This window comes from Chiloscyllium punctatum, chromosome 13 (assembly GCF_047496795.1).
Source record: "Chiloscyllium punctatum isolate Juve2018m chromosome 13, sChiPun1.3, whole genome shotgun sequence".
Lineage (NCBI taxonomy): Eukaryota > Metazoa > Chordata > Chondrichthyes > Orectolobiformes > Hemiscylliidae > Chiloscyllium > Chiloscyllium punctatum.
The window spans coordinates 16,541,836-16,568,133 of NC_092751.1; the positions used below are offsets into that span (position 1 = coordinate 16,541,836).

Consider the following 26,298-nt stretch of genomic DNA (forward strand, 5'->3'; position numbering starts at 1 on the left):
ATTGTGATCATAGTACTGCTGTCTCACAGCACCAGGTAAAAGGTTGGAGTCCAGCCTTGGTCAACGGCCTATGTGTGGTATCCACATTCTCCCCATAATAGTATGGGTCCCCTCCACGTGCGCTGATTTCTCCCACAATTCACAGATATGCAGGTTAGGTGGATCGGTCGTCAAAAATTGTCCACAGTGTTCAGAATTTGCAGACTAAGTGGATCAGCCATGGGAAATGCAGTGTTACAGGGATGGTTGCTGAGATTTGATGGACCAATGCTCTCCTTCCGCACAGTAGGGATTATATTCTATGATTGAGGGTTACGAATATTCTCAGGGTTTCCTTGGAGGAGGAGCATGTGGTGTGTATCAATGTTCTCTATACCATTAGATAGAGGTGGGCACCAGAGGAGATACAGTGCCTTATCTCCACCACCACCCCTTCACCCCCAACTCTACTTTGATTAAGTCCCTTCCCACTCTGCCACTTTTAATGGTTTGCTTTGCCCATAATGGGCTTTGTTTGTAAATATTCAATTGATGACACTGATGTGCTACTGCTGGAATGTTAACAAAAAGCAAAATAATGGAATAATGATGTTGATGGTGGGAAGGTTGCTCAGCTGTGTGAGATAACACTTCTGGGTAGGAGAAATGGGAGAAAAATGCTTCACAGCTCACAGAACGAGAACTGAAAGTAGTTAAATCAAACCAAAGGTTCAGAGAGGGAAGGAATATTTCCCTGGAGTTTGAGTCACTGAAGAGTGATGGGGTCCGGGAGTAGACAGGATTTTGCTTAAAGAGCATTTGAAATTTTAAAAACTTATATGCAGATAGTTTTGATTCTATAAGTTTTATTTATTGTGGAATAAACTTATTTTTAAAAAAACAAATTCACAAAGCTTGCGTTAAAGGCAAATGTTAAATAAAATCCATCAAACCATCCCTCACTGAAAACTGAGTTGGAAGTGCAATCTCCTGCAGAATCCCTGCCCTGACTACTTCTTCCTACCCGGGCTCCATGGCTATATACATACCTGGGAGATCGCAGCAGGAGAAGGCCATTCGGCCTTTGAATCTGGCTCCACCATTCAATGGGAAACAGCTGACCATCCAGCTCAGTCTCCTGTTCCTGCTCTGTTCCAATCCGCTTTCATGACTTTACCTTGAAGAACTATATTTCAGTCCTCCTTGGGCTTCACTGCCTTTTGTACCAGCGATGTTGCTGTGTTATTGTGTGGGTGTAGGCAGGGGTAATGTGATGGTGCTCTTCCTGGAGGACACACGCAGCATCCCTCATTATCCTGCAGTAAGATCAACTGGGTTTCAGCAAATAAAGATAGAACCCATTTCCAGGATATGGGCATCACTGGCTCAGCCAGCATTTATACCCCATCACTAGGTACCATTGAGAAGATGGCCGTGAGCTGCTGTCTTCAACCATTCGCCGTCCATTTGGCGAACAGAGACCGACAATGCTGGGAGGGAGAGTGTTACAGGATTTTGGCCGAGTGATTCTCCATCTTTAGTTCTTCAAATGCTGGTTAACTTTATCATGATCTGCACATGATGTTGAGATTTCAGTCTGCAGATTTTCACCATCTAGCACGCTGTATAAAGGAATATGTACAGATTAGAAATTCAGAACAGACTATTCTAGTTTCTCTGGAATATCTTTTTCCCCTTTCTTCCCCCAAAGTTGTAACCCTCCAGCCCACTTACTCTCTCCCACCGTTCTGACTCTGCTGCCCCTAATGTACACCCTCCTCATTCTCATGGAGTTACTGATAAACAGATCCATGCCACCACTTCCCATCCTGGTTTGACTCTGTACCCTTTCTGGGTTTACTTCCTTTCCCTTCAGTTGCTGCAAGTCAATAATGTAACAGCAGAATGAAACAGATGGAAACAGAAAGGGAGGTGGCAGATCCCGGACAGAAGAGGAACCTTCAGTCTGGGAGAATGGGTCAGATTCTTCCTTGTTTCCCATTAGTTTATTCCCAGTATTACAATGAATTGGGGATGGAAAGTGGTCCCACGAGAGTGTCGTGACACTTTGACCCCCCCAACTGATCAATACTACAAGCAGATACATTCTCCTCTAGCCAATCACAGTGTGAAATACTTTCCCCTAATTACCCCAAAACATGTGCTCCAAAACCCGCCCACATTCTGTACATATACAGTGCCGGGATTCCCCACACACCTGTGGTTCCTGCCTCAGGAATAATGGGAGTTGCAGTCCCCACGTAGTCACTGGAGCCCTGTCTCTGGAAAGTAAATGAAACATGTGGGGTGGAAGGGTGTTTTGTATAGGATCCCCATTCAGACAGACAGGACATATGGCTTGTCACTGGGTTTTACTGAGACATCTGGTTAGACAACCCAATTTCTGACGTAAGGAATATAGATTCAGTCAATTGCGGGGTGGAGGGGTCAATAAGGGGAAGCAGTTTTAGGCAGAGGTGACTCAGTGGCTAGCACCTGTGCCTCACATCTTCAGAGACCCTGGTTTGATTCAAGCCTTAGGTGACTATGTGGAGTTTACACGTTCTCCCAGTGGCTGCATGGTTTTGTTCGGTGTTCCAGTTTCTTCCCAAAGTCCAAAGATGTGCAGGTTAGGTGGATTCGCTATGCTAAACCACAGTGTCCATGCATGTGCAGGTTTAGCCATTAACCATGGGAAATACTGGGAATGGGTGAGTCTGAATTATAGGATTGGTGTGGACTCGATGGATGAATACCCTGCTTCTGCACTGCAGGGATTCTATTTTATTCTCATGAAGAAGAATATACCTATCTCGATGTGTTGTGAATCTGTGGAATTCCCTAATCAAAAGTGGATGCCAAGACAATGAGCAAATTTAATGGACAGATACAGATTTTTAATTTGCAATGAGATGAAGGGTGAGAGAAAGCAGGCGGGAAAATCCAGCTGAGACCGAGCTGAGCTCAATCATCATGGTATTAAACGGTTGAGCTGGTTCAAAGGGCTGCATTGCCTCTCCTGTGCCCAGGGCTTATCTTCTTACGGTAATAACTGGAAAGCGGAATCCAAAACTCACCACCTTCACCAAAGGAGATTTTCGGAAAATGCAGGATAGTCAAGTGGAATAGCATTCAAAACTGAGATAGTGAGGAAGTGTGTAGAAGATAATGATTTTGCAATTTTAAACTGAGGGGTAACAGTGATTTATGGTTATAGACTGTGGTACATTCACACTGTCCAGAATACTCTGTTGTGAATATCTATTCTGTAATTTATTCCAAAGCCAAGGTTACCGATAATGAAAACCAAAACACCCAGGAAACATCGCCTCACCTCATAATCTGACAAAAGACACGTGATAAATCTGGTTGAATTTAGAACACAGATGGAAAGCGGGGAGATTAAATCCAGTCCCAAGATACTGTGCTTAAACAAAGAAGACTATAATAGGATGAGGCAGGAGTTGTTAATGTAAACTGGGAGCAAAGACTTTACGGTGGGACAGTTGACAGACAGTGGAGGAATATCAAAGCAATTTTTCGAAGTGCTCAGCCAAAGTTTATATATCAGTGAAAAGGAAGGACTGGAGGAAAAGGAGTAAGCTGCCATGGGTGTCTAAGGAAATAAGGGAGTCTATCAAATTGAAATAGAAGGCATACAAATTGGCAAAGACCAAGGAGAAATTAGGAGATTAGAACAACTTCAAAGGTCAACTGAAACCTTGATGGGATTGGGTATAAATAGTGATGAGTAGCAATGCCCAGGGCCAGAATAGCAGTTTACACTGCTCGAGGGAAACCGATTGTTTGGGGAACACATGGCCTCTCTAATTGTTGAAGCATTTAACAGTTACCAGAGCGATAATCCTGATCAAATTAAAAATCACAGCACACTCCAAAAGCTTGTACTTCCAAATAAACCTATTGGACTATAACCTGGTGTTGTGTGGTTTTTAACTTTGCCCACCCCACCCCAACCCCGGCTCCTCCACATCACCATCCAATAGACAGCCCCACTGAAACTGAAGTGCCTGTCAGGTACTTGAGGGTGCCACAGGGGCGTGGGGGAGGGGTGTGTGGTTTAACCACCGAGTTGAACTGCACTAGACTTTTTAAACTGTTGTTGCCATGGAGATAATCCTGATAGACAGTCTCTATGCAAAGTCACAAATCACAAAGTTGAAGAATGGCAGCCGTACATCGGACCTGATGCTGCCTAAAGGCGTTTTGCAAGTAAAATACCCAGGTAACTACCATGTCTCATCAATAAATACTCAAAGAAGACCTCTCAGAGTTCTGTGCCTTGTAATTCCTATCCAGCAAGGTTCAGGAAGATGAGTACACAGCAGTCAGTCTTCACAATGGAGGATACGAAGAACATGCCAGTAATTGATAAGGAGACTGAGGAAGGTGAGGACCTAGATAATAACCATTATCGTGAAAGAGTTAGAGCTGGGTAAGTTAATGGAGTTAAAGGTACACAAGTCTCATTGCACTGATGGAATACATCCCATGACACCAACAGAGTTCGTGGGAGAAATAGCAAATGCACTTAGTTATAGCATCCTACAGCAGAGACAGGCCCTTTGGCCCAAAATGGCCCATGCCGATCAGAATGTCCATCCACGCTGACCCCATTTCCCTGCACTTGGCTCATCTTCCTCTGAAGCTTTGCTATCCATGTATTTGTCCAAATGCCTTTTACATGTTGTTAGTGTACCCGCCTCAACCACTTCCACTGGCAGCTCATTCCATATGCGTACCACCCTCTGTGTTAAACAGTTGCCCCTCAACTTCCCTTTTATTCTTTCTCCTCTAACCTTAAACTGATGCCCTCCAGTCCTTGGTTCGCTGGGAAAAAGACTGAGTGCATTCACCTTCCCCACGCCTCTCATGGTCTTATACACTTCTATAAAATATTCCCCCTCGGTTTCCTATGCTCGAAACAAAAAAACCCTCACTTGTCCAACCTCTCCCTGTAATTCAGACCCCTGAGCCCTGGCATCATCCTTCAGCACCTTTTCCAGTTTAATAACTGAAACCTACACTGCACTCATCATATTTCCAGAGTTTCCCCACGGCACTGGAACTGACGGGACAACGCCAATGGATTACAATCCATGATCGATAATTCACTCCATTACAACAATCCCATTTTCATAGCTTCTTCCATGATGCAGGAATCCTTTTGTCTTTCTGGTTTCATGGTTAATTGCCCTCATAAAAATCCAGTGGCTTAACTGTTCCTGGGAAATGTGCCATGATTTTTTTAGACTTTCAAAAACCAATGAAATCTCTCTCCACAGTCCCCACGCTGACATGGACTTCACTGTCTCAGTACATTTTTCCCAATCACACTGACATTTGAAATATTCGCCCACGGACAGAATGCACACCTTGCCTTCCAGATGAAAAGGCCAATGATATTCAGATCGGCACAGATCAAGTAACGATCAGATCTGAACATGAAGTTCAATTTGAATTTCTCAACTGCAAATCCCCCCTTTCAGGACTGCACAACAGAGAAAACAAAGTGCTGGAGATCCTCAGCAGGTCTGGCAGCATCTGAAATGCTGACAGATGCAGGAAACATTGCAGCCTTGAAGAAGTGGTTAGATTATCACACCAGGCAGGTGCGCTTGATGGCCAGTTTGTAGAAGATGGGGGCATTGTGTTCAACAGTTTCATACCAGAGACTCTGACCTCTATTGATTCCATGTTTCTCTGCGATTCCCTCTTTTCGGAAGCAGGCAGGAGTGGGAAGCAGTGGAGAATGTAAATGATGGGTGACCTTCCTAGTGAGAGGATTTGTGTACAGGAGCAGGGATCCCTTTCTGGAAGGGCCTTGGTGAGACCACACCTGGAGTACTGTGTATACCTTTGTTCCCCTTTCCCAAGGAAGGCTCTCCTGGTTATTGAGAGAGTAACGGAGGGTCACCAGCCTGAGTCCTGGGATGTGGAGATAGTTATGGGCTGCAGATGCTGGAAGTCAGAGTCCATACAATGTGGATCTGGGGAAGTGCAGCAGGTCAGGCTGCATCACAGGAGCAGGAAGGTTGATGTTTTGGGTCAGAACCCTTTGTCAGCCCTGATGAATAGTCCTGACCCGAAACGTCAACTTTCCGGCCCCATCGTATTCATGCTGGTCATCAAGCAGCTATTAATTCTAGTCCCATGTTCTGGCACTCAGTGTGTAACCGATATTGTGGTACCTGGTGTGATCATCTCAACACTTTAAGGCTGCAATGTTTCCTGCTTCTGTCACCATTTCGGATGCTGCCCGACCTGCTGAGGATCTCCAGCACTTTGTTTTTATTGTGGATTTCCCCCATTTTGCTCAAGCACTTAGAGTCAGAGAGCTGTACAGCTCCATATTTTGCTGACTATAATTCCTGGGATGGCAGGACTGATGGATGAAGAGGGACTCAATCCTCATTTCATCCTCCTTTCCTTTGGCTTTCTGAGCCGCTAACTACATCACTAATATTCTATCTCCCATTCCCTGTCCTGAATCTGACCCATCTAAGCCTACACTTTAGTTCCCATCCCCCTGTTAGACTAGTTAAAACCGCACCAATGGGACTGGCAAAAGCCTCCACCAGGAGATTTCTCCCAGCTCTGCCCAGGGGTAACCGGTCAGGCTGGTACAGGACCCACCCAGAAACGGTCCAAGTGCCTGAAGAATCTAAACCCTTCTCTGGTCCACCATTTCGCCAGTCACACATCCAGCTGATCTATCCTCTTAGTCCTGCTCTCACTCGCACATGGCACTGTGAGTAAGTCTGACATTATTTTATTTCAGGAGCTACATTTTACTGTATCCCAGATCTCCCTAATTCCAGCTTTCAGGACCTCATCCCTTTGTTTAGTGATGTCATTGGTATCGGTGCGTTCCACAACCACTGGCTTTACCCTCCAGCTCCAGAATGTCCTGCAGCTGCTCCATGATAATCGCGGATCCTGGCACGAGGGAGGTAACATACCATCCTGGATTCATGGCTGTGGCCACAGAAGTGCCTGTCTGTACCCCTGACTATTGAATCCCCTGTCACAATAGCCCTGCCACTGTCTTTCCTCCGGGTCTGTGCAGCAGAGGTATCTGTGGTATCATGAACCTGGCTGTTGCTGATTTCCCGAGAAGCCACTCCACACATTCACCCCCAACAGAATCCCAAGCAGGATTCAGTATCTTTTTGAGAAGTGGATGATCACTGAAGATTCCTGCACTGCCTTCCTGCGCCTTTTATTTGGTTTGATGGTCACCCATTCCCTTTCTGCCTTGCAGTGTGACAAACTCACTAAATGTGCTGTCCATAACATTCTCAGATGCTCCACAGTGAGTCCACTCATAACTCCAGGTCTGAAAAGCAGTTTCCCAGCAACTGTAGGTGGGCCCACTTCCTGCACACATAGCCGTCAGGGACAATGAAAGTATCCCTTCTTTCCCACATTGTACAAGAGGAGCACCCCACGGGTCTGAGGACTCCTGTCACAACGTCTCTCTAGATTCAGCTAATTACTCCCATTAAGAGAATTTAAAAGAGCGTACAACCTTCCTTCACTTCAAACATTTCCGTTATATATCAAAAGCCCCAATCTTTATTTAAGCTGATACGTTATATTTTAAAAACTTAACAAATACTCTGCAGGTATCACTTACAAACTGGCTGTTCCCATTGGGACCATGTGAATTTCTCAATGGCCTGAACTAAACTAGAGTTTCAGCTTCAACTTCTCCCTGTCTCACTTCCCTCTGTTTTCACCCAACTCCAAAACGCACTCATTGAGTCAAGCAACACTCAGTGCAGCCCTGTCATTTTCATTGTCTGCTCACACCTACACTGCCCTCAGCCTCCTGTCCTGTTCCAATGCATCTCAATGGGAGCTCAGGGACAGCACCTCATCTTTCAGCTCAGCCCTTTGTAACCCCAGAGTCAACATGGACCTCAGCAGTTTCTGGATGAACAGACAATTGTCAGAACCTGGAACATTCCACCTGAAAATGTGCTGGAATTTGAGTTCACAAAGAATTTTAATGAGAATTTTGCAGGGAGTTGAATATTAGGAGTTTACAGGTTAACATCATGAAGTGAGTGATTGGGACTAAATCTGACACTTCCTGCAAAGAGACTAGGTATAATCTGGATAAATCTGTGCTCCCACTCAGGCCAAATCGCCCATGGGCGATTCAACCACAAATTTGAATATCTTTCTGCATGTTGCTTCACAAAAGTATTGGAGATATTTTCCCAGAGACAGACAGACAGCCCTTTCTCTTTCCACAGTAAAATGCTAATGATATCCAGATCCTGATGACTCCGCTGAGTGCAGAAATCTGCTTTTTTGACTTCCTGTCCTCAATTATTCTCATTTAATATCCCATAAAAAGAATTCACAAAACAAATCTCAGCCAGTGCAGGATGAATTGGAAAGACAAACATTTCTCTGATCGGTGTCTCATGTATAAACGCTCCTCTTCAAATCACCCCTCCCCCACCCAGGAAGAGGACATGTCCATGCACCTTGCTGTACCGTGCCCCCAATAAAAATGGCGGCCATAACCCAGGACCTATCACTGACTGAGGACCACAGCCGTTTTCCCATTTGCTGTAAACATGGGACCAACAGTTTCTAATTCAGGACTAACATCCTGTACAGACGTGTAAATAAAACCTCCCAGTCTAAACTGAATCATTTTCTCCCGGTTTCCGTTGCCACTCCCCCTTCCCAGTTTCCAGCTCCTGCACACACCAAGGGCCATTCCGGGTCCAGTGACCCTTCCTCAGAACCGATGGCAGCTGGGAAAATTAGACTCCCTAGTGTGGAAACAGGCCATTCGGTCCAACAAATCCACACTGACCCTCTGAAGAGTATCCCACCCAGACCCATTCCACTACTCTATTATTCTAAATTTCTCCTGAACAACGCACCTCACCTACACATCCCTGAACACGACGGGAAATTTAGCTTGGCCAATTCACCTAACCTACACATCTTTGGACTGCAGGAGATAGAGGTAAAAGAGTAAATAATAGATGGGATGGAGCGACCCTTCAACAACATGGCAACATTTACTCATCTCCTCTCCCCGACCTTATCTCAGATCCAATCCTCCAACTCAGCATCGCCCTCAAACTGTCCCACTTGTCCATCTTCCTTCCCAATTATCCACTCCATCCTCTCACCATTAACCCCACCTGCATTTTCCTATCGCCTTCCCAAACTACCTTCCCACCAGCCCTACACACCCATCCTATTATCTGTTCTCTTACCCACCCTCACATTCCTGAAGAAGTGCTTAGGCCCAATATGTCAATTTGCCTGCCCCTTGCATACTGCCTGACCTGCTGTGCACATCCAGCGCCACACTTTAACACAAGCTGGAAGAACATCACCTCATCTTGTACCTGGGGACCCTTCAGCCCTCTGGTCTCAATATTGGATTCCATAATTTTAAGTCCTAAGTCTCCTACTTACTAGTGTCCTAGCCCCCATCCCATAGACCAGGCCCTGTTATTACATCACCTGCAATTACAACTACCTATGGTTAGTCACTAACAGTCTCCATAAACAGCTATTCACCCTCCCCCAGCCAGATCGTTATCCACTCCTTTGTCCAACTGCTCCCATCGCGTTCTTTGGAATCGATCACCACCCATCATTTACATCTTAACCCCTACCTTCTGCAATATAAACCGACATTGTTTCTCAGGAACATCAGTTCTGACGAAGGGTGATTGGATCAGAAATGTTAACTTTGACTTCTCTTCACAGATGCTGCCAGACCTGCTGAGCATTTTCAGGATCTTCTGGTTGTTGTTTCTGATTTACAGCATCCGCAATTCCTTTGGTTTTCCTTTACAGGGAGTTTGTAATTCAGGTCTAGTAGCCGACATCGTGTGTTTATCAACCCACCTCATACACAAACTCAATTTCTCTCCCAGTCTCTGCTGTCTCTCCCACTCCCTTCACACTCACTGGGTCCCCCCTCACAGTGACATTGCACCTGCACAGCTCATGGTCACGTGTTGGCCTGCTGGCCACACCCCTCATTCACTCCCATTGGCAGGAGGATTACACCAACTCCCCTATTGGTCTGAAGCTGCCATCAATCAGCCAGGTCCCATTGTGACTTGAGTGGGAGGAGGCTGAGGGGTGACCTCAGAGGTTTATAAAATCATGAGGGGCGTGGATGGGATACAGAGACAAGGCCTTTTCCCTGGGGTTAGGAAGTCCAGAACGAGGGGGCATAAGTTTAAGGTGAGAGGAGAATGATGTAAAAGAGACACAAGGGGCAACTTTTTTCATGTGCGTGTATGGAATCTACTGTCAGGGAAGTGGTGACAGCTGGTATAGTTCCACCATTTGAAAGGCAGCTGGATGGGTATATGAATAGGAAGGGCGTAGAGTGATATGGGCCAACTGCTGTCATATAGGACTAGATTAGTTTGGGATATCTGGTCGGTGTGGACGAGTTTGACGAAAGGGTCTGTTTCTTTGCTGTACATGACTGTGGCTCTGCCCTGGGATGAGCTTCATCATTCAGTGAATGGGGCAGTATCACAGAGCACAGGGGCTGGGGGCTATTCAGCCCATTGGGGCTGTACTTTCTTCCTCTGGAGATTCTGCCAATCTGCCCTTACTCCACTCCCATTTACCAGTAGCCCTCCACATTTATCCTCAAATAGTTAAATTCCAAATCTGATTTGACAATAACAAAAGCTGCATCCAGCTGTGGTTCAAACTGTTCCAGATGCTCAGAACCTACTGAGTAAAATAACCTTCACATTTTTAACCTGCATTATTTGCCAATTACCTGAAAGTAGTTACTAAAAATTGTGACAATAATTTCTCTCAGTGTCTCTGTAAATTAAATATCCTGGAAACAAATCTGTTTCTGGTTGAAATCACTGCTTAACCTTTTCAGCTCCAAGGAGAATTGTCAGGTCTTTTGCTAACTCTCCATAAAAGAGAAATCTATCTTAATTTTAATTTATTAGTGTCATATAAATGCACAGCACAGAAACAGACACTTCGGTCCAACTCGTGAATGCCGCCCAGATATCCTAAATTAATCTTGTCCCATTTGCCAACACTTTGCCCGTATCCTTCTAAGTTTCCTAAACACGTACCCAATCAGATGCCTTTTAAATGTAATCGTACCAGCCTCCACACTTCCTCAGGCAGCTCATTCCATTCAGCTTGAAAACATTGCTCTTTAGATCGCCTTTCTATCTTTTCCCTCACACCTCACGTCTGTGCTATCTGGTTTTGGACTCCCCTAACCTGGGAATAAGACCCTGGCTGTTCACCCTAACCATGTCCTTCACGATTTATCAACCTCGAAGGTCACCTCTCAGCATCCGATGCTCCAGTGAAAACAGCCCGAGCCTATTCAGCCTCTCTGTATGGTCAAACCCTCAACCCTGGAAACATATTTGCACATCTTTTCTGAATCCTTTCAAGCTTTATAATATCATTCCGATAGCAGGGAGACCAGGACTGAAAGCAGAATTCCAGAAATGGCTGAATCAATGTCCTGTACAGCTGCAAAATAATGTCGCAACTCCTATACATAATGCACAGACCAATAAAGGCAAGTTAACCAAATGCCTTCTTCACCACCCTGCCTATTCCACTTTCAAAGAACTATAAACCTGTACCTCAATGTCTCTTTGTTCAGCAACACTCCCCAGGCCCTTCCCATTAAATGTCTAAGTCCTGCCCTGATTTGTTTTTCCAAAATGCAGCACCTCACATTTATCTGAATTCCACTCCATCTGCCACTCCTCAGCCCAGTTGATTGAAGTCTCATTGTACTCTGAGGTAACTTTCTTCCCTGCCCACTGCATCTCCAATTCTGGTGTCTGTGTAAAGTCACTAATCATACCTCTTAAATTCATATAGAAATCATTGATATAAATGATGAAAAGATGTGGACCCAACATCAATCCTTACACCATATTGCTCATCACAGGCCTCCAGTCCGAAAAGCAACCCTTCACCACTATCCTCTGTCTCCAATTTTCCAGCCAATTTTGTATAATTTGTTAACCAGTCTGTTATGTTGAACCTGTTGAACATCTTTCTGAAGACCAAGTTAGTGATTTCCATGCACAAAGCCATGCTGACTATACCTAATTATTTCTTGCCTTTCCAATTACATCCAAATCCTGTCTGTGAGAAGCCCTTCCAACAACTTGCCTGTCTTTAGGCTCACTGGTGTATTGTTCCCTGGACTTTCCTCATCACCTTTCTCAAATAATGGCGCCCGTCTTACAGCACCTGACCTGTGGCTATTGGTGATACAAATATCTCAGCGAGGGGACCGGCAATCACTTCCCTAACTTCCCACAAAGTTCTGGGACACACCTGATCAGGTCCCAGGGATTTATTCAGCTTTATGTATTATAAGATATCCAGTACCTCATTCTCTGTAATATGGACACTTGTCAAGTTATCACTATTTATGTTTCCAAACTGTCTCACTTCCACATCCTCTAAGTAAAAGCTGACATGAAATCCTCCCACCTCCGATGGTTCCACAGACAGCCTTGCTGATCTTTGAGGGTCCCTCATCTCTGCCTGGTTACTCTTTTGTCCGAGGTGTATTTGTCGAATCCCTTTGGGTTCTCCCTTAAACCTATTTCCCAAAGCTATCTCATGTCCCCTTTTGTTCATCATGGTTTCCCCCGACTATACTCCTACTTCCCTTTTACTCCTGGAGGGATTCACGCAAACCCAGCTGTCTGTACCTGCCATATCCCTCCTTCATTTTCTTGACCAGGCCCTCAATTTCTCTCGACAGGCAGCATTCCTTACACCTCCCAGCCTTGGCCTTAACAGGAACATACTGTCAGTGTACACTCGTTGTTGCAGGCCTATGGATGCAATGGCAGATGAGGACAGAGAAGCAATCATTCTCAGTAAAGAGGTGGTGTTGGGAAAGATAACAGCCTAAAGGTGGATGGGTCGTCTGGCTGTGATGGAGTGCAGCCCAGTGGACTGTAACAGATGGCAGAGGCTAAATAGCAAACGCACTCGTGATAATTCATTAAAATGTGCTAGACTCTGGAACGGTTCTGACAGATTAGATAGCTGCAAATGTGATGCCAATATTTTAAAATGGACCTGTTAGCATAACTTCTGTAGTGGGGGAAATGCTCGATCTCTCAAGGAAGAAATAGTGAGCTATCTAGATAGAAATTGTCTCAGAGCAGACACAGCATCGATTCATGAAAGGTAGACAACACTAAGCTGAGTGGTAGAGCAATGTGTGCTGAGGCCAATGTAAGTCTGCAGAGGGATAAGGATAGGTTAAGTGAGTGGGTAAGGGTCGAACAGATGGAGGACAATGTTGGGAAATGTGAGGTCATCCATTTTGGTCGGACTAACAGCTAACTGATGAAATGGTGAGAACTTGCAGCAGGCTGCTGTACAGAGAGAGCTGGGTTTCCTTGTGTATGAATCACAGGAAGTTGGTTTACAGGTGCAGCAGGTAAAGAAGACAGTGAAGGGAATATTGTTCTTCATTGCTAGAGGGATGGTTATGCTGCAGCTGTACAGGGTGCTGGGGAGGCCACACCTGGAGTACTGTGTACAGGTTTGGTCTCCTTACTTCAGGAAGGATGTACTGGCACTGGAGAGGGTGCAGTGGAGGATCACGAGTTTGAGTCAGGATTTCAGAGGGTTGGCGTATGCGGAGAGATTGAGAAAACTAGTTCTACACTCATTGGAATTTTGAAGTTTGGGGGTTGGATCGGAAAAAAATTGCAATTATGAAGGGAGTAGATAAACGAGAAGCAGGGAGGTGATTTCCACTGGGGACGGAGCAATCTAGGGAGCAGAGAGTCAAAATAAGGGGATATCAGATTTAGGACTGAGTTCAGGACGGACTTCTTTAGATAAATCTATGAATCTGTGGAATTTGCTGCTGAGTGCAGCAGATGACGTTATCAACTTGACTATCGTTAGGTCAAAAGGTAGATTTATGAACAGGAAAGGAGTTAAGGGTTATGGTGAGAGAACAGGAAAGTGGAGCTGAGTACATGAAAAGATCAGCCCTGACCTTATTGAATGGCAGAGCAGGCTTGAGGGGCCAGGTAGCCTACTCCTGCTCCTCTTCCTTCTGTTCTTATGTTCCCACTTTCCAGCTGTCCCTATACCTGGGAATAGCAAATAAATATTGAAAGCTCTCGCCTTGTACCGTCAAAATTCACCTTTGTCCAATTTAGAACACCGTTTAGATCTGGTTTATTATTTTCTGTAAGTATTTTAAAACGAGTAGAATTATCAGAGAATCCTGAGAGTGTGGAAGCAGGCCATTCGGCCCATCACATCCACACTGACCCTCAAAGCCTCCTACCTTAAGCCTGTAACACTGCATTTCCCATGGCTAATCACCTGCACATCCCTGAACAATATGGACAATTCAGCCTGGAATATCCACCCAACCTGCATATCTTTAGATAGTGGTGGGAAACCACAGCAAACAGACGAAACCCACGCAGGTAATAACAACAAGGTGATCATCCCTTTCTTATTTCCCCGGTCAACCTAAATAACTTCGCTGGACGTAATCTCAGAATATCCTCCCTCAGTACAACGATAATGCTACCCCTAATCAAAAAGGCCACTCCACCTCCTCTCATGTCCCCCTTTCTATCCTTCCTCATGTATCGATACCCTGGAACATTACGCTGCCAGTCCTACCCATCTCTGAGCAACGTTTGTGTAATACTCATGATATCCCAGTGCCACATTCAAAACCATACCCTGAGCCCATCTGCATTCCCTGTCAGGCCTCTTGTATTGAAGTAAATGTAGTGTAACTTGTCAGTTCTACCTGGTTCTGTGCCTTGCCCTTGCCTGCCTTGACTGTCTGACTTCTGAACTGTACCAGCCTCAGACTTACCTCTTTTCTCACTATCTCTTTGGGTTTACCCACACTCCCTCACTGGTTTAATGACTCCTGAGTAGCATGAGCAAATCTCCGTGCCTGGATATCAGACACCTTCCAATTCAGGTAGAATCCATCCTTCTTATGCACATCAACTCTACTCAAGAGGAGAATCAAAAGATGTGAATCCTTCTGCCCTACACCAGCTCCTTAGCCAATCATTAATCTCCTCCATCCTGCTATTTCTACTCTCACGAGCATGTAGCACCTGGAGTAGTCCACATATTATGACCGAGGACCTGGTATATTATATTCCAGGCTAATTTGCTACATTCTCTAATCAGGACTTTATCTTTTCCCCTTCTTGTGTCATTGGTACCAATGTACAATGACCTCCCACTGGTCATTCTTTCCTTTGATAATATTCTGCTACCTGTCCGAAATATCCTTGACCCTGGCACCAGGGAGGTACCACCCCATTCTGATGTCTCACTGTCAGCTGCAGAAATAGCAGTCTGTGACCGACTAGAAAGTCCCTTATCAGCCTTGAGCGTTTGGAATCTGATCTACCTCTCATTATAGTGGAGCCAATCTCAGTACCAGTAACTTGGCTGTCAGTGCAACATTCCCTGAAAGTCTATGACAACCTACATTATCCAAAACAGTAAACTTGTTTGAGATGGGGAGAGCCACAGGAGACTCATGGCTGAAAAAATGTGTTGCTGGAAAAGCACAGCAGGTCAGGTAGCACGAAAGGAGCAGGAGAATCGACGTTTCGAGCATAAGCCCTTCTTATGCCCGAAATGTCGATTCTCCTGCTCCTTGGATGCTGCCTGACCTGCTGCGCTTTTCTAGCAACACATTTTTCAGCTCTGATCTCCAGCATCTGCAATCCTCACTTTCTCCACAGGAGACTCATGCTCTACCTACCTCCCTCTCCTACCTTTCCGAGAGGTAACCCATCTACCTGACTGTATCTGCAGTTTTCCGGCCTGAAACTGCTACCTATCACACATCCTGACTCTTGTAAATTCTTCATTACCATTAAGCACCACTTCATCTGATCCATGTGATCCAAGAGGATTTGCATCACTTCCTGCAGGCAATCATCAGGATCATTCAAACTCCCCCTACTCTCCTCCAGGAAGTGCACATCACTGTACGAATGGCCATCTCTGGATAATGTGAAGTTGTTCATTTTGGAGGAGGTAATAAAAGAACAGAGGACTATTTATATGGTGGAAACTGTAGAAAGCTGCAACACAAAAGGGACCAGGGGGTAATTGTGCAGGAAACACAGAAAGCCAGCACACAGTTATAACAGGTCATCAGGAAGGGAGATGAAACGTCGTTCCTTGTTTGAAGGGATTTGCAGTATAAGAGTTTGGAGTATATACCTGAGAGCAACTTTATAAAGTGCGAGTGAGACCACATATGGAGTAATGAGAGACGTTTTGGTCCCTTTATTTAAGGAAAGACATCACTTCATCGGAGGCATTTAGAGAAGATTGACTGGGATGATCCCTGGTTTGCAGGGACTCTCATAAGAAAAGGCTGAAGAAGTCGGGACTCGACTCACTGGATTTGGGGGAGAATGAGAGGGGATCTTATTGAAACATATTGGCTTATTAAGGGGTACGACAGGGTAAATACTGAGAGGATGTGTCCCATCAAGAGGGAACCTGGAACCAGACTCTGGGTCAGTTGCAGAATCCAGGGTTCTGTTTTAGACTTGTCAACTTTAATGAAACACAGACATGGGTAAGGGGTTTCAGCAGCAATGGAGCTGGGGTGAGGAGGAGAAAAGCAACATTTAAGAGATTGGAATTCCTGGTGTTTGCGATTGTGTAGATGTCTGATCAGAAGATCACCTTGGGGTCAGAATATGAGAGCAATATTGTGAAGAGTGTAGTTCTGCCTCAGGCATTTCCCAGTGAGCGGGAGGGGCTCAGCAGTAAGGGAAAGGAATTTGGAATAGCAACTGAAGGCAATGGGTTTAACCATTGCAGTGTTTCATTGGAGGAAATTGCAGCCAACCGAGTGGTAAGCAGTTTGATGAATGAGTGACAGTGGAGCAATGGAGAGGGATGATGGGGAGAGAGAGCTGGGCATTGTCAGTGTACATGGGAAACCAATACGATGTCACCTCCTGGCAGTGTGTAGGTGAGATACAGGAGGGGACAAAGATAGATCCTGGATGAACACCACATATGAGGAATTCAGAAAGGAAAGGGAGAGTGGAGATGGAGCAGGATTTTCCAACAACCTTGAGGTCAAATATTAGTTCTTAGCAGAATTGGAGAGAAGGACATAACCAGAAAAGACAGACAGAACAACAAACAATATTTGTGAATTGGTGAGGGGGAGTGATGAGGAGGAGCCAGACTCCAAAAGCACTATTCCTACATCAGTGACATCACCCAACTCCACCCTAGTCTCAGCTCATTTACTGAAATACTCGTCCAGCCTTGTGTTATCTCCAAACTTCGTTACCCAAACACACTCCTGGCCAGTCTCCCACATTCAACTTCCATGTAATCTCAAGAATATCTAAAACCCTACTGCCCAAGTGCTCACTTGTACCAAAACTTGTTGATTCATCAAAAGGATCCTATTTACAAGCAACAATTTAAAATTCTCTCGCTTGATGTAATTCCTGGCTGTGAACATCCCTGTCTCCCTGCACCACCCAACCTGTGAGACCTCGACAACTCATTTTCTTTCAGACTCCCAAAGATGCATTTATTCATTGCTTCACCTGTCTGGCTGCTTTGACAGTTGCCAAGGCAACAGTCTGGAATTCGCACCCTGACCCTCTCAGACTTGCTTTCCTCCTTTAAGGTATTCCTGAAAACCTGCTTATTTGGCAATACTTTTGATCACCTGACCTAATATCCCCATCTGTGGCCTTATGTCAGAAATTCTCAATTTCTGTGAAATTATAAAAATGATAAAAATACAAACTGTTGTTAATTTGCACACACATTGTCAACTCTTCATTGTCGCTGAGTGAATAATCTGTAACATCTCTTACCCAAGAACATTGTGGGAGCACCTTCACCACACCAAGTGCAGCTGTACAAGGAAGTCAAACATCACCCTCTCCACAGGCAATGGGACTCTGGCATTAATCACTGGTGTCTGTGGAGAGAGAAACACATAGTTGATATTTCAGGGAGTGCTAAATGCATTACAGGAAGTGAGAATGTTGCAGAATTTGATGGTCAGAAATGGAAGGAAAATGCACTCTTTTGTTGAAAAAAAGAATTATTCACTGTCAAAGATACTGTGGAAAATTTAGTCCGTTGAGAGAGCAGCACATTGTCAGGGGTTGGGCAGCAGAGGAAAATTAACTTACAAAAGGTCTGTGAAAGTAACAGTAAAACACTAAACAAGCCAAACAGCCTGTGTCCAAAGACTTTAACTCCCCTTCCCGCTCCAACAAAGATATGCAGGTCCTGGACCACCTCCACCGCCAAATCCCAGGCATCTGATGCCTGGAGGAAGAACGCCTCATCATCTGTGTTCAGATCCTCCAATCACATGGGATCAATGTGGATTTCACCAGTTTCCTCATTTCCACTCCACCCACCTTATCCCAGATCCAGCCTTCCAACTCGGCACTGCCCTTTTGACCTGTCCTACGTTTCCATCTTCCTTCCCACCGATCGGCAGCTGCCTGACCTGCTGTGCTTTTCTAGCATCACACTCTTTGACATTGAAAACATCCTGACTCTGACACTGTGTAAATCCTGCCCTATCACTCCCTGCCAAGGAAGGCTGCGCATGCGTCCCCCTACAGCTTGCCCCTCTCAAAGTTGGCAGCCACACATGTGTCCCACGGATCACTGCCCCCAATAAAGATGGCGGCGATCACTCACACCTTTCACCATTTGAAGCATTTTCCCGTTTGCCACAAACATGGGCCTGGGATTTTCAAATTTGTGTTTTCCAATGTGCACTTGGTTCTGTAAAACATCTCAGCCCATTCCATTAAAATTTCCTTCTCTTCCTGGTCAATATGTCTTTCCTTAACCATACCCTGCACCTTCACCAATTTCCAATGCCTTGGTCACAACATCACAGTGCTGCCAGTGAAGCTTATCACATGGTATCACTTTATTCCTGATGAAGGGCTTTTGCCCGAAACGTCGATTTCGCTGCTCCTTGGATGCTGCCTGAACTGCTGTGCTCTTCCAGCACCACTAATCCAGAAGCTTATCACGTGGTTGAGTGTAGCCACGCCCCTCATTCACTCAGACCAACCGACTCTACCTTGTCTTCCTGCCACGTCCCCATCCTCTTATTGGTCCTGCACTGAGATCAATCACCAGAGGCCCCTTGTGGGCTGGAGCATGCTCAGTGCTTCCTGCTTTTGCTGCTGTTCATCAGGTATAAGAGAGTGTTCATTCATGTTTCTCCTAATGTCGGACATTAACAACAACGACCTGCATTGTATGGAGCCTTTCAAACTGACAATTCTCCTAAAGTGCTTCACGAATGCTGGAAACATTGATTAAAGAGAACAACTTTAAGATACATCTTTGAGGAGTACAGAGGGGGTTGGGAAGGATATTGAAGAGGTGTTTAGATCAGACAAACCGTCTAAAGAGCAACCCACCCAGACCCATTCCCCTACCTCTAACACTATGGGCAATTTAGCATGGCCAATTCACCTAACCTGTACATTTTTGGACTGTGGGAGGAAACTGGAGCACCCGGAGAAAACCCACGCAGACACTGGGAGAACGTGCAAATTTCACACAGACAGTTGCCTGAGGTGGGAATAGAACCCGGGTCTCTGGCGCTGAGAGGCGGCAGTGCTAACCACTGTGTCACCATGCCGCCCATCTGCAGCTGTCCTCTGCAGCTCCAATCATGGAGTGATGTCTGTGGAGAACAGCTGACAACGGAGACAGTTAGTGGCTAACCATAATTTAACAACCCCATGTCCTAGCCCCCCGCTATCCCACACACCAGGCCTTGTTCTCACAGCCTGTCATTACACACTACCGATGGTTAGACACTAACAGTCTCCATTAACAGCTAGTCGCCCTCCCCCAGCCAGATCGTATCCACTCCTTTATCCAACCCTTCTTCTCGCTCTATCCCCACCTATCCTTTACTCCTTACATCCTCCCCTAAACCCTACCTTCTGCATATCAACCAACATTTTTTTCTCTCAGTGTCAGTTCTGAGGAAGGGACACTGGGTCTGAAACTTTAACTCTGATTTCTCATCACAGATCCTACCAGACCTGCTGAGCTTTTCCAGAACCTCCTGGTTGTTGTTTCTGATTTACATCTTCCGCAGTTCTTCTGGTTCTAATTTACCGGGAGTTTATAATTCAGGTCCCACAGTCTCTGTCCCAGTCTCTGCTGTCTCTCCCAACCCCAAACAGTGACACTGCACCTGCACAGCTCATGGACAGGTGTCATCTTGCTGGCCACACCCCTCACTCACTCCCATTGGCTGCAGGATCACACAGACTCTCCTCCCATTGGTCTGGAGCTGCCGTCAATCAGCCAGGCCCCATTGTGAGGAGAGTGGAGGGCTAATCCCTCTCTCTGCCCTGGGATGAGCTTCATCATTCACAGTGAATGGGGCAGTATCACAGAGCACAGGGCCTGGGGGCTATTCAGCCTATCGGGGCTGTACTCTCCCTCTGGAGATGCTGCAAATCTGTCCCAAATCCCCTCCTATTTGCCCACAGCCCCCCAAATCTTTCCTTAAAAATTAAAATTCCAAATCTCTTTCAGAATACCTGCTGAATCTGTGTCGTTCAGACTGTTCCAGATGCTCAGAACTTACTGAGTACAATAATGTTCACATTTTCACTTTGTATTATCTGCCAATTACTTGAAAGTAGTTACTAAAAGTTATGACACTGTTAACAATTCCTCTCTCTCCGCAAATTCAAGACCTTGGAACCAAATCTACACCAGGTCAAAAACACTGGTGCACCTTCTCAGCTCCAAGGACAATTATCGGTGCTGCAGCTTGCTCTCCACAAAAGAGGAATGCATCTTAGTTTATTAACATCATAGACATATGCAGCACAGAAACAGAACTTCGGTCCAATTCATCCATGCCAACCAGGAATCCTAAACTACTGGAGTCCCATTTGCCAGCTATTGGCCTGTATCCATCAAAACCCTTACTGTTCACGTACCCAATTGGATGCCTTTTAAATGTTGTGATTTTATCAGCCTCCACTACTTCATCTGGCAACTCATTCCATACACACAACACACTCAGCTTGAAAACATTGCCCTTAGATTCCTTTTAAATCGTTGCCCTCTCAACCATGTGCTCTAGTTTTGGACCCGTCTAACCTCAGGAAAAAGAACCCCGTCTGCTCACCTTATCCATGCCCCTCGTGATTTTATAAATCTCCATGAAGTCACCTCTCAGACTTGGACTCTCCAGGGAAATTAACCCCAGCCTATTCAGCCTCTCCCTGTAGCCCAAATCCTCCAAACCTGGCAACGTTTTTATAAATCTTGTCCGAACCTTTTCACGTTTCACAACATCCTTCCCTGAACAGGGAAATTCAAACTGAAAACAGAATACGAGAAGTGGCTTCATCAATGTCTTTTAAATGTTGTAATTGTACTAGCCTCCACCCCTTCCCTTGGCAGCTCACTCCAAACATGCACTGCCCTCAAACTGTCCAACTCTGGCAAAGTCCTTGCAAACATTTTCTGAAATGTTTCAAGTTTCACAATATCATTCCTGGAACAGGGAGATTGGAACTGAAAACAGAATTCCAGAAGAGCCTTAATCAATGTCCTGTACAGCCACAACATGACGGAGAGCATAACAAACGCTGCATTCACTCCCTTACCTACCTGTGACTCTACTTTCAAGGAACTATGAACATGCACTCCAAGGTCTCTTTGCTCAGCAACACTCCCTAGGACCTTACCAGTAAGTGTATAAGTCCTGGTCTGATTTGCCTATCCAAAATCCAACAGCTAACATTTATCTAAATTGAACTCTATCTGTCATTCCTTGCTCCACTGGCCCATCTGATCAAGATCCTGTTGTATTCTGAACTAACCTTCTTCACTGTCCACTACACCTCCAATTTTGGTGTCTTGAATAAAGCTACTAACCATACCTCATATTCACATCCAGGTCATTTATTTAAGGACGCAATAATCGATCCTTGTAGCACAATGCTGCTCACAGTCCTCCAGTCCACAAAGCAAATCTCCATCATCACCCTCTGTCTCCTACCATCAAGCCAGTTTTGTACCCAAATGGCTTGTTCTCCCTTCATTACATGTTATGTAACCTTGCTAACCAGTCTGCTTTGTACAACCTTGTTGAATGTCCATGTAAACAACGTTCACAGCCTGGTTTAATCAATTTTCTTTGTCACTTCAAAACATTCAGTCAAGTTAGTGAGACAATTGTGCACGTACAAAGCCACATTGACAACAGGAGAAAGTGAGAACTGCAGATGCTGGAGATCAGAGCTGAAAATGTGTTGTTGGAAAAGCGCAGGTCAGGCAGCATCCAAGGAACAGGAGAATCGACGTTTTGAGAATGGCTGATGCCCGAAACGTCGATTCTCCTGTTCTTTGGATGCTGCCTGACCTGCTGCACTTTTCCAGCAACACATTTTCAGCTCCACATTGACAACAGTCAATGATTATTCCTTACTTTTCCAATTAGATGGATATCCTGTCCCTCAGAATCCCTTCCAACAACTTGCCTGCCACTGACTTCAGGCTCACTGTTCTCTTGTTCCATGGCCTCTCCTTATCACCTTTTTTAAATAATGGCACCTCACCTGTCACTATCAATGATACAAATACCTCAGGAGAGGCCCAACAATCACTTCCCTAGATTTCCAGAAAGTTCCGGGATACATTTGATCAGGTCCTAGGGCTTTATCCACCTTGATGCGATTCAAGACATCCAGTAACAACTCCACTGTAACATGGATACTTTTCAAGTTCTCTCTGTTTATTTCTCCAAACTCTCGAGCTTCCATATATTTCTCCAGTAAAAAGGACGTGAAATATTTGCACATCTTTCCCACCCCCTGTGGTTCCATAGACAGCCTTGTTAATCTTTAAGGGGTCCTATTCTCTGGTCCAGTTCATCTTTTGTCTGTGATATATTTGTTTAATCTCTTTGGAGTCTACTTAAACCATTTCCTGAAGCTATTTCATGTCAAACAGCATCAGCAGCAAGCAACAGAGCTAAACGATCCCACAACCAATGGAACAGATCGGAGCTCTGCAATTCTGCCACACCCAGTTGTGAACGGTGATGGGCAATTAAACAACTCACTGGAGGAAGCATCACAGATATCCCCACCCTTACCGATGGAGGGGTCTCACATACCCATGCACCAGATAAGACAACAGTATTTGCTGCAATCTGCAGCCAGAAGTGCAAAGTGGGATGATCCATCTTAGCCTTCTCCAGTGGTTTCCAACATCATAGATGCGAGTTTTAAGCCAGTTTGATTCAGTTTGAATAACATCAAGAAATGGTTAAGTAGTGCAAAGGCTACGGGCCCTGCCAATATTCTGGCAATAATACTGATGGTTTGTGCTCCAGAACTTGCCACCCACCAAGCCAAGTACCACTCCAGCACTGGCATCTACCGACAATGTGGAACATTGCCCAGGGATGTTCAACACAAAAACACAGGGCAATCCAACCCAGGCAAGTTCCATCTATCAGTCCACACTCGATCAGCAGTAAAGTGATGGAAGATGTTATAAACAGGGCTACCCAGGGGAAAAAATAAGCACTAAAAGAAAAATAAAAGAAAATAAAAATAAATAAACAGGGCTACCAAGCAGCAGCTGCTCAGCAACAGGCAGCCGAGTGACACTCATTTTAGGCTCCACCAGGGCCACTCAGCTCCCAATTGTGTTCCCGCCCTGATTCACAATCTGGCCACCAGCTGAATCCCAGAGGTGAGGGGAGGGTGACAGCCCAGTCCCACTCCAAGACTACTATTTCTAGCTGTGTCTACCCTTGTCTCAGCTCATATACTCTCATCTACCTTGTGTTATCTCCAGACTTCAATATCCAAACATACTCCTAGCCAGCTTCCCACATTTAATCTCCCTGTAATCTTAAGAAAAATTAAATCTCTGTTGCCCAAGTACTCCCTCGTACCAAAACTTGTTGATCCATCAAAAGGCTCCTATTCATAATCAACAACATAGAACCACAGAGATGTACAGCATGGAAACGGACCCTTCAATCCAACCCATCCATGCCAACCAGATAATCCAACTCAATCTAGTCTCACCTGCCAGCATCCGGTCCATATCCCTCAATTTAAAATTCTCACCCTTGATTTAATTCCTGGTTGTGATCATCCCGAGCTCACCACATCACACATCCTTGAAGACCTCGACAAACCATTCTGTTCGAGACTCCCAATGATCTGTTAATTCATTACTTCACCTGTGTGGCTGCTTTTACAGTTGCCAAAGCAACGTTTTTTGAAATTCGCAGCCAAAACCTCACAGGTCTGTTTTCCCCTTTTAAGACATTCCTCAAAGTCTGCTTATTTGGCAATACTTTTGGTCACCAGACCTTATATCATCAGTCTCTGACCTTATGTCTAAAGTTCCCAATAATATTTTTGTGAAATTATAAGCATGATGATAAAACTACAAACTGTTCTTGATTTGGACATTACCTTCAAATCATCACTATTGCTGTATTGAATAATCTGTAATGTCTCTTACCTAACCACATTGTGGGAGCACCTTCACCACTGCAGCTGTACAAGAAAGTCAAACATCACCCTCTCCACAGGCAACAGGGATTTGGCATTAATCACTGGTACCTATGTTCAGGGAATGCAAAACAGATTACAGGGAATGAAAATGGTGCAGAATGTGATCGTCAGAAATGGAAGGAAAATACACTTGCTTATTGGAAAAATGAATTCTTGACTGTCAAAGATTTTCCAGAAAAAAATTAATAAGCAGCTCATGCTCAGGGACTGGGCGGCAGAGAAAAATTAACTTACAAAAATGTCTGTAAAAGTAATCGTAAAATACTAAACTGACCAAAAATACACCCATTGTTTGATACTGAGCAAGCTACATATTGACAAAGTGGTCATAAGGGAGCCCAGAGATGAAGCAGAGCTGTATAAGCTGTAATGATCCTACAGTCATCGAGATGTATAGCACCGACACAGACCCTTCGGTTCAAGTCATCAATGCCAACCAGGTATCCGAACCTAATCTATTCCCATTTGCCAGCACTTGGCCCATATCCCTGTAAACGCTTCCCAATCATATCATGTGTCTATTTAGATGCCTTCAACAAGTTTTAATTGTACTAGCCTCCACCACTTCCTCTGGCAGCTCATTCCACCCACTGCATGAAAGAGTTGCCCTTTAGCCCCCTTTGAATTTTTGCCCCGTTCACCCTAAAGCAATGTCCTCTACTTTTGGACATTACTACTCCAAGGAAAACACCTTGTTCATTTACCCTGTTCATGCTCCTCATGATTGTATAAACCTCCATAACATCACCACTCAGCCTATGGCACTCCAGGGAAAACAGCCCCAGCCTTTTATGCCTCATCCTGCAGCTCAAATCCTCCAACCCTAACAACATCCTTCTAAGTCTTTTTTGAAACCTTTCAAGTTTCACAGCACCCTTCTGATAGACGGCAGGCCAGAATTACACACAATATTCCAAAAGTGGCCTAACAAATGTCCTGTACAGCAACATGACCTCCCACATCCTATATTCAATGCTCTAGCCAATGCTCCACCTTCTTCACCATCCTATCTAACTGCAACTTGCCTTGCAAGGACTATGAACCTGCAGTCCAAGGTCTCTTTGTTCCGCAAGCGCCTCCTGGGCCTTGCCATTCAGTGTATAAGTCCTGGGCTGAAAAACGTGTTGCTGGAAAAGCACAGCAGGTCAGGCAACATACAAAGATCAGGATAATCGACATTTCGGGCATGAGCCCTTCTTCAGGAATCCTGAAGAATGAATGACGAAACAAATCCAGAAATTAACATCCATTTCTCTGAGTTTGAATGTGCTTTGTGTAAATCCTACCCAATGACTCTGTACCAGAGAAAGGCTGCACATGCGCATGGCTGCACCTTGCCCCCTACAAAGATGGCGGCCGCGCACGTGACTAGTGAATCGTTGCCCCGAATAAAGATGTCGGCGCTCACTCAGGCCTGCAACCGCGCTGAGGCAATTCCCCGTTTACTCCAAACACGGGACTGGGACGTTCAAATTTGTGTTTTCCGACGTGCACAATTTGTTTGTAAAACCTCTCCGCTCATGGCAACACAGTTTTTCTCCCGTTTCCCTTTGTTTATTTATTTCTTTCCTTACCGTATCCTTTTGCTCCATAACTTCCTGACCGTCCATTACAGCGACTCTCCACCACGCGCGAG

General features: G+C 45.1%; 1 long non-coding RNA gene across 2 annotated transcripts; it reads right to left on the minus strand.

Moving 5' to 3' along the window:
• Window positions 1–1,442: 1,442 nt before the first annotated feature.
• LOC140484483 (uncharacterized) lies at window positions 1,443–26,298 on the minus strand. Of its 2 annotated transcripts, none has more exons than XR_011962177.1 (3): window positions 26,237–26,298; window positions 17,913–18,019; window positions 1,443–1,601 (listed from the first exon to the last, which is right to left on the minus strand). It is a non-coding gene; the product is annotated as an uncharacterized lncRNA (long non-coding RNA). The 2 variants fall into 2 exon arrangements; XR_011962178.1 differs by lacking the exon at window positions 26,237–26,298 and adding an exon at window positions 24,610–24,716.